General features: G+C 46.0%; 1 protein-coding gene across 7 annotated transcripts in view; it reads left to right on the forward strand.

Annotated features, from left to right (window-relative positions):
• SGMS1 (sphingomyelin synthase 1) overlaps positions 1 to 13012 on the forward strand; it is a 90487-nt gene that overhangs the window by 51217 nt on the left and 26258 nt on the right. The window contains exon 1 of one of the 7 annotated variants that reach the window (XM_065639217.1): positions 6528 to 6867. The exons of the other annotated variants lie outside the window; for them this stretch is intronic. The gene's annotated coding sequence lies outside the window, so the exon portion shown is untranslated. Of the gene's footprint in view, positions 1 to 6527; positions 6868 to 13012 lie in introns of those variants that run through there. 7 annotated transcript variants of the gene reach the window in all.

Here is a 13012-nt window from a genome sequence, read left to right on the forward strand (position 1 = left end):
GCTGATGCCATTTGCAGAAGGGTGCAGTGCTGCTGCTAAAGAATAGAGGAAATAATAAGAAATAGCCCAGTCTCTCATATCTCTGCCCCTCCTTGGCATAGAGATCAGCATTAATAGAACTTAAACCTCACTGTTACAACATAGAGATTGCTGGGCAGGCCTACAAGCATGCATTAATGCAAGGTGCATTCGGTATAAACTTTTTTTTTTTCTGAAAGGCAAAGCATTTGCCTTGCAGCGCTCTGCATAAGCCCAAGGGTGGACATTTTGGCTCCATTCATTTATGCATAATAAATTAGTGACTTGCTATATCCAGCCAGCTACGCTTAAAAACAAGCAAAGGTATTTTCCTGAAACGTTCTCGGTTGCTCCTTGGGTGACGGCAGCAGCGGGCATCCATCACGACATCCCGTGTTTCAGGGTAACGGCAACTTAATCAAAAGCTTTAAAAAAGCCAGAGCACCTGATAGATGCCAAACTGCTGGTGTAAAAAACCAGCAGTGTTGTAGCAAGATGTGGGGCAAATAGCAAAGGAATTAACTCTTTGATGGAAGAATCAACGGTGCACGGAGGCCTTTGGGTTGAAATTTTGCGTTTGGAAGAAATACAACCACATCCACATTCTTAGGTGGTGACCTCTATAGGCAGAGGATTTCGACACGTGTGGGTAATGAGATGTCTTGGAGGAAGAAGTAAGTGGATAAAGGACTAGGAGTGGCACCGGAGGAGCTGAGAGTGCGGGACGCAGGATGCAGTCACGCGTGCATGGCGCCCTGCCATGTGAGAAACGTCCTTCTAGCTGGGGCAGTGACTTTGGAAAGGGTCTCTTGTTTCTATTTTTCCCTTTTATGGAAAGCTTCACTCTTTTGGGTTAAAATATAACTGCGGTGGTATGAAATGCTCGCTTTGAACCCAGTGTCTGATTGCACATCTCCTGTGTGGAAATGACATGCGGTAATGCAGTGTATCAACTTGTTTTCCGCAACTCTTGTCTCTGGAGAGGTCCTGGGTGTTGGACTCTGCCAAGCAACCCCAGCTCCTCATGGCAGAGCTGCTGCTGACAAAACCCGGGTGTTTCTCTGATGGTCTAAAGGGCAGTGGGGGTGTTGGGCCAGGAACAGCAGAAGGATGTCCACACCCTGCAGCCCAGGGATGCACACGTGGTGAGCAAAAGGACTGATTTTTATCCTTTTATTAAGATGATGCCAGTTAGAGAAGATTAAATCTCCCGAGATTTAAGCTGCTTGCACGGCTGGGACAACACAGGTGACGTGGAGGCTCGCTCCATCAGCAAGAGCTCCCGTGTCTCATGGATCTCCAGGATGCATGGGGATCCTGCTGGAGTTTCTGCCACCCTTTTTACAGGTCTGTCACAGCGAGCACACGAGGACACACGTGTGTATGTGATCCTGCAGAGCTGTCGCAACGTGTTGGAGGCCGGTGAGATGCAGAAAGGGAGTGAACTGGAAGCTGCCCAGGAACAGGTCAGCCAGCCCGAGCTTCGGGAGGTTGCAAAATCCACGCGAGGTCAAAGCGCAAACACGTGTTCAGCTACAGCAACACACTGCGTTTCTTAATTCGCTTCTGAAGGAGGAGCAGGGGGCGTTTTCAGCCGAGTTTGCTACCAGGTTGCATGATCATCAATGATCTCATTAATGTGATAAATATCTCAGGGTGGGTGTCAAGAGGATGGACCAGACTCTTTTCAGTGGTGCCAAACAACAAGACGAGGGGCAACGGGCACAGACTCAAACACAGGAGGTTCCATCTGAATATGAGGGAACTTCTTTCCTTTGAGGTGCCAGAGCCCTGGACCAGGCTGCCCAGAGCGGGTATGGAGTCTCCTTCTCTGGAGACATTCAAACCAACCTGGACGTGATCCTGTGTGATCTGCTCTGGTGACCCTGCGTTAGCAGGTGGGTTGGACTGGATGATCTCCAGAGGTCACTTCAACCCCAACCAGTCTGGGATTCTGTGATCATCCTCTTTTTTTAGATATTTAAAACACACCTTTGTTCCTGCGCGCACGCTCAAGCAAGCACTGCTGAAATTAGCTCCGTTGTTAGAGGAAAGATTTTTTTTTTTTTTTTTTGTTCAGGTAACTCTGTTCAACTTCCAAGCGGGCTGAGTTTTCTCTAGGAACAGCCAGAGCAGTGTGGTTTCCCCCCGGCCGTGGCTCCGTGAGTCACGCGTTCCATGACACAGCATTCCTCTCTGGAAACCTCATTGCCGGGGCTGAGGCATAAATTAGGACTCCAGAACCGCCCTTCGTGTCTGATAACCTAAACACTCAGTCTGGCATTTCTGGAAGTGATTTTAGTAAATATTTCATGGATTTTGAAAGTTAACCTTTTAACATTTCTATTATAGATCAGAACCCCATTAAGGTAAATTTAATGACTTTTTTTTTTCTGTTTTGAAAGCAACTGTCCATTCTTAACAGCCTGGCATATAAGAAGTTGTAATGGCTGCTAATGCTGTAACACAGATGTAACAACAATAATATTATTATCAGTAATACTATAATAGATAATATAAAGCTTCAGGTTATTTCTTAATAGGAGTGATGATAGATTCAGGGGGGATCCACATTTTTGGTTGCCTCTTTTTTTCTGTTTGCTTGGTTTTCTTTAGTTACTGGCCTGTTCAAGATCATGTTTGGTATCAAACAGGAATATACACATTTGCTGGTTGAAAACCCTCAGCAGACAGGGTGGAGCAGTGAGGGCCAGAACGGGTTTGTTTTAGCCATTTGCATCTTTCATTTTTAAAAAAAGCGCCTCATTTCTGGATCATAAAGCAGATATGCTGAAAGGTCTCTGCCAAAGCTGTTCAAAACTCAGCCATGTCCTCAATTTTGTGTTTTCTTTACAAAGAGATTTCAGCTTAAGAGAAGTGGTGAAAAAAACCCAGCTTGGAGCTGGAAGGGATCATAAGCTTGACAGAAATAATAAGCAACAGGATTTGTTGCATTCACAGCATCTCAGGAGAGATGTGTGTTACACAGGGAGTTTGCTGTAAACTGGGTCACTTGTTTTGGGGGGAGAAAGTGCTGAAAGAGTCATAAGCAGCAGTTTTCCAGTGACACAGGTTGTTCAGCATCTTGTGATACTCGATGCCAAGCAGCGGGTTTGATGCTTATAGCAAACAGCGGTTGGGCTGTGTATTTGGAATCATTTTTAAAAATTTGTCCTTGAGCTGTTGTTGAACACGGTGTTTCGTGGCAAACAGAGGTCAGAGCAGCTCTTTAATGTGCCTATAGCACATTTTTTTTTTCTGGTATATCAGTGACCAGAGCCAGGTTATTTGAAGTAAAACAAGACCAAAAATTGTCGCCTATTTTGTGACGTCTCTAGAGATAAAAGGTAAAGCTACTCTCTGTGTATCAGTTGCTTTTAAACTTTTATTTATTTCTTCTTATCTCCGACTCAGACTTCCTTCCTTTTCTTACACCAAAGCTTTTTTATATCTTTATGCTGTTTGTTTCTCGGTGTTGCCTGCAGCTCAGTCACAGGGAGTGTTGTTGCTTGTTTTCTTCATCTGGGTTGCGGTGCTTGGGCCTTGGGGTTGAGTTTGCTTGGTGGTGTGAATAAGGTAGTTTTGGTTTGGTTTTAACTTGCACTTCCCACCTTCTGTGCTTGATTTCATCTGCTGATACATATAGTTTCTTTACTGATGGGCAAGGGAAAAGGCGGCTCAATGTAATCTGCTTCTTGTGACTTTTTTTGATGTTTAGGCAGATTTCAGCTGTTGAGGTGAGGAAGACCTTTCCCCAGCAAGGCTTTTGGAAGGATTTGCTCTCTCCAGTGCACGTGGTGCTTGAATTACTAAGAAACATTCGTACAGAAGCTTGGTAGTAGCTGTTTCTCTTAAGTGCCAACCTCAAATGTAGCATTCGGTCACATAGTTCATGTCCTGATGCGGGAAGAAGCAAACAGGTTAGCACTCGCTGGCCGTCTCTCTTCTTCAGGCATTTTTATGGTGATCGTTATCATCATATTGAAGCATAATTTGGGAAGGTGGAGGTGAAGCAGAGCAACAGCTGCTTAACAGAGAGCAGTACTCCCAGATGTTCAGTCCTATAGAAAGAAAATGATGTAATTGGTTCAGGCTGTTGTCTGTTTTAGCCCTTAGGCTAAATATGTTATGGCCAAAGTGTGTAGGAGGAAAAAAAAAAAACCAAAACAAAACACAACCGACCAAAAAAACCTCTTTGGAAAAGTTCATTATGTTTCTTTTTTATTTGTTTAGGGCTTTACAGGATATTAAGTTGTATCTGTCTGGACACATGCAGTATTTAAATGCGTAACGATTAACCATGTTGAAAAGGTGTTCCCAGAGCTCGCTTTTCATTACCTGTAATACTTGTCAAACTGTTGTCTCTTCTCTTTCCTGGCCCCACCTCATCGTGGGAAAACAGGGTTGGCTTCCTTGTGTGCCTTGAGGTCGCTGAACCCGTACGGTCCTGGATCACCGAGGGGAAAAATTGCACAGATAAGATCAGCTGGAGTAATAAAAGAGCATTTTTGTCAAATATGAATGCATTTATTGTTAGAAGTGAGTTATTAAGTTGGCCTCTGTTCTCACCAGGTGACTTCTGCTGTCCCATGAGGCCCAAAGGAGACATGAGTGTCATCTGCTTAACAAGGAATCCACAGCCTGTTGCGTGCCTTCTAATTAATCCTTCAATTCCTCCTATATATGCTCAATAGGAAAAATTTACAGAATGGCTACTGATTGAATTACATCTAAGAAATCTTCAGGTTATGAGTAATTACCAGTTCTACTCCAGAATTCCTCCTAGAAAGTGGAACGAGGTTGGGCAGATGCATCTGAGTTTTATGGAGCTCAGTTACTAAAAGTCTGCTGGAAAAAAAGGCGTAGAATCATAGAATCCCAGGTTGGAAGGGACCACAAAGTCAAACCTCTCATGGCAAAAGCCCAGTCTAGACAAGCTGGCCCTACACCATGTCCAGCTGAATCTTAAAAGTGTCCAATGCTGAGGAATCCACCACTTGCCTGGGGAGATTATTCCCGTGGCAGGTAGGGAGCTCACTAGTGGCGAATCCACATTTCCCATCTCTCCTCAGATTTTAAATAAAACGGACTGAATTGGGCTTGACTCTCCAGCCTGCTGGAGGTACAGCTTAACTATTAAAATCCTTTGGAAAAGAGCTGTGGAAAAGGAAATCCGATGGTTCGTTCGCTTGAGCTGGGGTCTGCCAGCTCTCGTGTTAACGGTGGTCTGCAGGAAAAGGACAGTGAGCCCATGTGGGTTTTTTATTCTTGAATGAGGAGAAGAAGATATCTGAGAAAGGGAGAAGTTGGACCATTTAAGCAAAGTTCATTTTTTGTTGATCTTTAAGACAAAAAAGACTTTTAAAAATTAATTAAAGGCAGGGGAATTGGCTGGGCTCACCGCCACAACAGGCTGCTCGGTGTGTTCTCCTTGAATTGGCGCTTGCAGACATCTGACTTGATGTCAAGAGTTCTTCATCAAAACCTCCTCCCTGCCTCTCTCCTCACCAGTATTTGAAGGTCAGTGACAAACCCATGGAGTTTTTTGGCTTCTGGACTTTGTGGAGGAGCTGATCCTGAACACCTTATTGCATATGATACCTGGTTGCTTACCTGTGATAGGAGCAAGGGTTGGTGTGCTGTGCCCAGGGGCACGTAGCTATTAAGAAACACCAAACCAGCTACTTCTTAAAAATAGCTGTTTTCTGTATGACAAGAGTAGCGTAGAAGGATTTCTGTGTGCGGCATCTGAAAATACTTTTTCCACCCTGTATTTCTTTGATGTGGCTCTGCAGATTCCTCAGTGTTACTGGCAACAGGATCCCCCTCCTGGGATGGAGTTCAGAAAACCTGATGCTGCTGTTTATTAATGCTGGCGTCTATTTTTTTTTTTATTTGCCCATGTTATTTCATCCGTGGAGTGGAAGCAGGCCACTTCACCTGCCTCTGATTTCACTCCCAGACAGTTTGTGTTTTGAGATAAAGGCTGGATGCGTGTCCCCGGGGACCGGTGATGCTGACTGCCCAGGGACTCTGCTGCTGGGGGCAGCGGTGGGATGGAGCCAAAAACTTCATGGAAAGGTTGGGGATTTCATTGTTTCGCTTTGTTTTTTAGCATGGTGAAATATGACCTTTTTTACTGTGGGTTACTTATTTGTTAGGGTAGGACTTAACATTTGGTATTTTTAGATATATTGGAAAAATGGATCCTTCCTCCCAGCACTGACTCTTTCAGCTCTGCAGTGTCATCCTGAGTCTTTCAAAAGTAATATTAATGCAAGGCTTTGCTTTGGGTTACTTGCACACATAGATAGACTCGAATTTATATGATCATTTTCTCTCCCCCTGCTTTAGCTGTTCTTTTGCTGGTAGAACCCAGAGCTGCCGCGAGGCGTTACAGCAGCTGCCGTAGGAAAACGCAGCCGGGCTGGAGCTCCCGTCCCCGCTCCTCCTCCTCCTCCTCCTCCTCCTCCTCCGTCTCCTCCTCTCGCCGCTGCTGACGCACTCGGCGGGGCGAGACAGCGTGGCCGGGAGGGAACGGCAGCAAAAATTCTCTTCCTCGGCTCCGTCACACCGCTCGGCTCCCCGGCTTCTCCTTCCAGGCACTCCCCCGCGGGGCCGGCGAGCGAAGGGGAGAGAAACCCCGGCAGACCCCGGCGTCGCGCGGCCAAGCTGAAGGGCAACAACTTTTAATTTGAAGGAAGTTTGGCTGGCGAAGGAGACGCCAGCGAGGTCCTCGGGTCCGGGAGTTCGTAGCGGTGGAGGGGTTGGAGAACGCTTTGGTTTGCGGGGGCCTGGCTGCTGCCAGCGAGCGGCTGGGAGAGGACAAGTTGGCTGCTTGACCTGCCGGTGAGTACCCCTGGCTTGTCCCCACAAATTGAGTCCAGGATCCGGCGTGTTTCTGTCCAACGGGTCCGTCTCTCGCCCTGGGCACGGCGGAGTCCCTCCGTGGTTTCTAGGTTTGGAGGGTTGGTTTGTAGGTACAAGGTGATCCGCGTTACGCTGCCGTGGCAGCGGCGCTTGTTTGCACAAACTAAAAGTCAGGGACAAGCTGCTGTCCCCTTTGCCATCCTGGACACCTTCCCACCCGCATCCCCCTCCTTAATCGCTGCCAAATATCCCCATGGCAATTACAGCGAGTGTTTACATGGAACAGTAAGAACAAGAGCGTAGTTAAGATATTATGTGAGTTTTTTTGGCAGCTGTACAGAGGAAGAGGCGGTGCCGTGCGACTGGGCCACTCTGCGTGTGTCACGGTGTCACCCACCGCCCAAAACCATGAGTGTTTGGCTGTGCAGGAGGGTGGCCCTGGCTCTATAGAGGAGAGCAGTGAGTCACAGGGAAACCCTAGAAATCCTCTCTGTGAACTGAACGTGCGTCAGAAAGAGGAATAAATATAACTTTATCCGTAAGCTGGGTCTTAAGACAGACAGGCAGCCGAGTCTTTCCAGGGTATGTGATCCTATTTGTGTGTTTCTGGCAGAGCCACCCTTTCTTCTCATTGTAAATCTCTTATTTTGAACTGAATGCTTTAATCTGGAAGCTTTCTAGTAGATTTACAGTGATAAGTTGGACAGTTGTTTTTTTTTTTTTTACTTGACTTTTGGGGAAGAAACTAGAAAACCTGTGCCTGCAGTAGCTCATCTCTCTGTGTATTTATAGATATATAAAATATATTTTTGTGTATATAGACACAGTTAAGTATACATGAAGAGTTACTCCAGGCATTGGGTTCTGTTCTGTGCGTGTATATATAAAAAGTTACGGGGTTGTTTTCTTTGTTTGTTTTGAAGCAGGATGGGGTGAGCAAGCTTTGATGAGAAGAGGCGCTAAATTCTTTCTGTCAGGTCCAGTAATACCATGCCTGTCTCATTTGTGAGTTGATGTGGTTACACAGGCAAAGGCAGGAAGGCAAACCGTAACAAAACACACTCTTATCAACTACCTGCTCACAGCACCGTCAGGTAAATCATTAACACACTGTCTCAGTGCTACTTAAAGCTACTGAAGAGGTTTCTCACCCCTGAAAGTCCCTTTTTTCCAGGAAGGTAAGAAGTTACGTGCGGATCTTGGTTTTATGTGTGGATATTTGCTTGCTGTCGTGCTTTCTGTTCTGGTTAATAAAGTGATGTTGTCCAGTGGATCAGGGGTGGGAGGAGACCTCCCCAGGCACAAAGTGTGTTGCTGAAAGAGCAGCTCAAACGAAGGCAGAGGGGGAAAATGTGCATTGCTGTCGTGCTGCAAGAACTGTAGGAGCATAATGCTTTTATTTCACGTAAGCAAGAAACTCGCGCTCTTGAAGTGGTTTTGTGGGGGGCAGTGGAATCAGTGTTTCAGCTCTTCATCGAAGTAACTTGAGGCCAGGGAGAGTTTTGCAGAAAACGGCGACTAAGACGCGCGGTTATCCACAGCCCCACGAGAGCAGCGTGTTTGTCCTGGGCTGTGGCGGGCGGTGGGGAACAGGTTTTCAGAGCTCCCTGCCACCTGGGCCCACATCTTCATGATAGGTTTTGTCTCCTGGCCACAGCAGCAGCCTGGCAATTGCTGAATCACATCTGTTCCTGCCGCTTACATACCTGTAAATACTGTAACTCATTAGCGAAACTTAATTTTCAATGGGTTTATGGCTAGTGGGCTGTTTCGCTTTTGTTTCCTGGCATCCTGTGAGTTGAATATGCTTGAGCTGGGAAGGTTCGCTGTGGGTCTCGCTGTGCTTAAATCCACACCAGACTTCTGCTTTGCCTGACTTTTGGTTGTGTAGGCATGTAAGAAATGGATTTCTCTGAGGCATTTGATACTTACAATCTGTAGAGTCCTGTCTGCATTTACTTTGAGTTTTGATCGATCGTGGTTGCCTATTTCGTGCGAGTAACTTGAAGCATAGAAAATACGTAGCATATGAAAACGTGTTAAATGAGGAATAGCAAAAGTAGCTTCATTTGCGATGTTTGCAGCTCTTGTTTGAATAAGAGAAAAAGAGCTTAGCTCAAGAGGGGCTTAAGCTATTCTAGTTGCTCGTATCCAAGAGCATGACTCAAAACTTCCAGCTAAACCCTTAAGCTCCCTGAATTGGCGTTAGAGTTGTGCCTTGCCCCCCACTAAGCTGTGTGTTTTAGGTGCCGGCTGTCTTCTGCCAAAGGTCTGCCTGGTCCTACAAGGAGATTTTCAGTTTTCTCACTGGAGATGCCTGGACCTAATAAGACCTTTGAGAGCACAGCTCAGAAACCTGGACCTCACTTCAGAAAAGAAAAAACCCAAAAGCCTATCTCAAAAGCCTGTGAGTGTCCCTGTTCCTTGCTGAGCTCCAGATCACATCTCCTCTCCCATCCCTGTGGGTTTGGGAAAGCCCTGAGGGTTCCATCTGCCCCAGCCCAATGGATGGGAGTTGGGTGATGGGGATGAGTTGGCTGAGGGGAGACCTTCCGATTTCTGAACTGCCTGAAAGGAGCTTGGAGCCAGGGGGGGTCGGGCTCTGCTCCCCAGGAACAAGCGCCAGGACCAGAGGAAACGGCCTCAAGTTGCGCCAGGGGAGGTTGAGGTTGGATCTGGGGAACAATTTCTTCCCCAAAGGGCTGTGGGGCGCTGGAACAGGCTGCCCAGGGCAGTGGTGGAGTCACCATCCCTGGAGGGGTTGGACAGATGGACATGAGGTTCTCAGGACATGGGGTAGTGCCAGGGGTGGGTTATGGTTGGACTTGATGATCTTGAGGGTCTTTTCCATGATTCTCTGATTCATGCTGTTCCAGGTGGCTCAGCGCCTTGCACAGCCTGTGCTCCGTGTCCCCGGTGTTCCATCCGCCTGTGAAAGCTCAAAACTGCTCTTGCTGCTGAGGAAAGTGCCCTTTTTGCTTGGCTACCTTTACAGGGTGGCTGCACATTAACTTTTTAAAGCTGAGCTTCTTAAAGCTGTTCTGCTGTGTGAAGAGAGATCTCAAGAGTTTGCCATGTGTCTGTGTTACACCTAATACCAAGTGCCTGAAGTGGGAGATATCCAAACCTGGAGGAGAAGATGAATCCAAACCTTTCTATGAGAGATGTGAGTTTGTTGAAGGAGCTCTCTGTACTGGGGACATCCCAGTTAGAGCTCTGTATCAAATGGTAACGCTGGCTTGCAGAAGGCCAGGAGCAGGTCCCTCCATCTCTGCCCTGGGCAGCTCGGCGTAGAAGCAGATCCACGCTCTGAGTCTTTGCTTAAGCCTCTCACCTTTGAGTTTTTAGGGGTGAGACGGGGATCTCAGCTGGTTTACGTGAGCCAGGAGGTGGCAGACCTTTAGACACCCAGCTCATCATGTTCAGAAAGAGCCATCCGAGGCCATGTGGGACAGGGAAAAGGATGACAGCCCCATTCCCCGCATCTGAGAGTCTCTCCTGTCCCTTGGGCACTTGCTGCCAGCCTGTGGCTGAGCTTTTTGGCCAGGAAAACTGGCCTGATGGAGCACTCGGTTGTCTCCAGCGGCTTGCTGCAGCTGTCTGCATGGCAGAGAAGGTGGGGCTGAAATGACAGGGGTTTAAAAATAGAAAAGCGGATTAGGAAACTCGAGGTATGGTTTCAACATACAGCCCAGCTGCTCGGACAACTCGCTGCTGCCACCGAAAGGGGAAGGACTTGCTTATCCTGATGTGACTGCTCAGCCGGCTGGTTCCGCGGCCCAGCCCAGCAGAAAACCGGGGAAAAAAGGCATTTTTTTCACCATGCAATCACCCAAGTACCAGAGAGGAGGATGGGGCTACAGGGCAGGAGGGAGGGGATGCCTCGGAGAAAAGACTTGAGTTCTTCTGGTGCAAATAACCCGAGTTGAGGTGTGTGGGGGCTGGAGCTGATTTCAGGTGAGCAGCTCCAACGCTTGGCATTGGTAACGTGGGCTCTCCTGCCTGCCCAGCTCAGGTTTAAAATCAGAATTACAGCACAGACACTGCTGTTTCCAGCTGGAGCTGAGCTAATTCAGGTGACTCTACCCAAGTTAAGGGCATTTACTTTGCTGTTTGAGTCATTCATATCCTGATAGTTAATGGGGAGAGTTTGAGTAGATGGAAAAAGAAAAATAATTTAAAAATACATTAAAAATACTGGGGCCTTAATTTCGCTTACTAGATGTAAAGGTCTTGCTTGGTTATAATATGACACTCTTATAAGAGACTTTATTTTGCAATAAGTATGTGAAGTGTCGGGAGAAAGGGAGTCAGCAGACAAGCCAAGGATCAATATACTATGTGCGAGGTAAGCGGCAAGCTTTGGAAGCACTGCTTTTAGGAAATGGCCATTACACGGTGTTTGTCACTCGGTGTTTATCACTTCCTTGTGGTTATCACTGGTCCTTGTAACTTTGTCTGGATATATTTTTCTGTTGCCCTTCCTAAAATAAGGGCAAAAGCCAGTTAAGGACACTGTCGTTTGCTGAAAAGTTTGTTCCGTGATGCCTTTTCTGTCTTTGGTTTTGGGAGTTTGGGTTTATTTTGTTTGCTGCTTTTTTTTTTTTTTTTTAATTTTTAACTTTCTTTTAAACTCTTTGTCAGTCCTGAGAGCAGCATGATTTCTCAAGCTGCTCCTTGGTTTGGAGGAGCTGTTGCTGTAGTGCTCCCAGCCGCACATCAATAACCAGGGACCCAAATGAAGAAGGAAATATCCAGAGGTATTTCAGATATCCTGGATAATCCACCCTAGATGGATCCTAAAAACCTGCAAGCGTGCCGTATCAAGTACTCCATGTGCAGGACATGGAGAGAAACCAGCAGCTGGTTTGACAGAATTAAATAATGTTTAGCTATATAATACTGAGTTCAGAAAACCTGTAACATAACACTTCCCTTGGACATATGACTTGGAGACAAACAGCATTTTTTCTCTTCAAGGGGCTATAGATATAAACTGTAATATAAGCATTTCTAGAGCTTGGTGGAATTCAGTATCGAGTCAAATTTTACCACTCGATTTGTGAGACTGGATTATTCAATGTTTTAAAAGTAAATTTAAGAACTGAAGTTACTCTTTCGGCCTCTGGACAAGACAAGCAGGTAGTTTCAGTCAGTTATGTTTCAAAATGCTTCAACGTGCCTTTATCCCTTATTACTGGGCTGTGTTTCGTAACCAGGAGTAAAAATTCCTTGGTCCCAGTGATATATATATATATAGATAGATAGATATAGATATATATGTATATATAACACTGCTTTCTTGTAAATTTAAAAGATCACATCAGCAGTCAAGCAGATTTTTCACCAGTAAGAATGCTGATGCTGTTAGACTTTATTGATTTTTAAGAACTGTGAAGTTGAACCCGGTTAGATCCTATTTATTTATATTGGGGAAGCTGATGCTTTGAGATTGGTGAGTATTAAATGTCACGGATGAGGAGGATTTAGGAGCAAGACCACCTGCTGGTTAGTTTTGGTACAACTCTGATTTTAGGTTTTGGGCCTTCCTAGCTCTCTGGGTTTTTCCTTTATTATTTCCAACTCCTTTTGTGTTTTGCATTTTTTTCTTTTAATCTCAGCCACGTGCTTTTCTTTGGGGATGTTGGTTTATCTGTTATAAACTAGTGACACCCTACCTAAATCCTACCTAAGTGCTGGTGTCGTTCAGCCTTCTGCAATCCGCTTGCATGTTGTACTTCGGTTAGAACAGCAAAGATCTGACCTGGGCAAGCCTGGAGAAACTTGATTTTTTGTTTTTACGGTTGCAGAGAGACAATGGAGAGACGCTTCTGGTGGTGAGGGTGTCTCTGGTCCTGTTAAACTTGAGGTTGTGAAATTATATGTATAAAATAACGTATTGCAAAAGCAAAGTGAGAAATGAAGCAACATTCTGCTGCATTTGAGTTTTTTCATCTTTGCGGTTCTTGCAGTTTCAGGAAACATAAGCTGTGGAACTGTTAATTTGCAACTGGATTTTAGAGAACTGAAGAAGCTCTTCTAGAGAGCTCAGGGTAAACCCAGGAGAACAGTTTGCCCCCGTTTTGATTTCTGAGCTGCTAAATTTACATAAACAACCCTCTCC

Source organism: Caloenas nicobarica, chromosome 7 (genome assembly GCF_036013445.1).
Source record: "Caloenas nicobarica isolate bCalNic1 chromosome 7, bCalNic1.hap1, whole genome shotgun sequence".
NCBI lineage: Eukaryota > Metazoa > Chordata > Aves > Columbiformes > Columbidae > Caloenas > Caloenas nicobarica.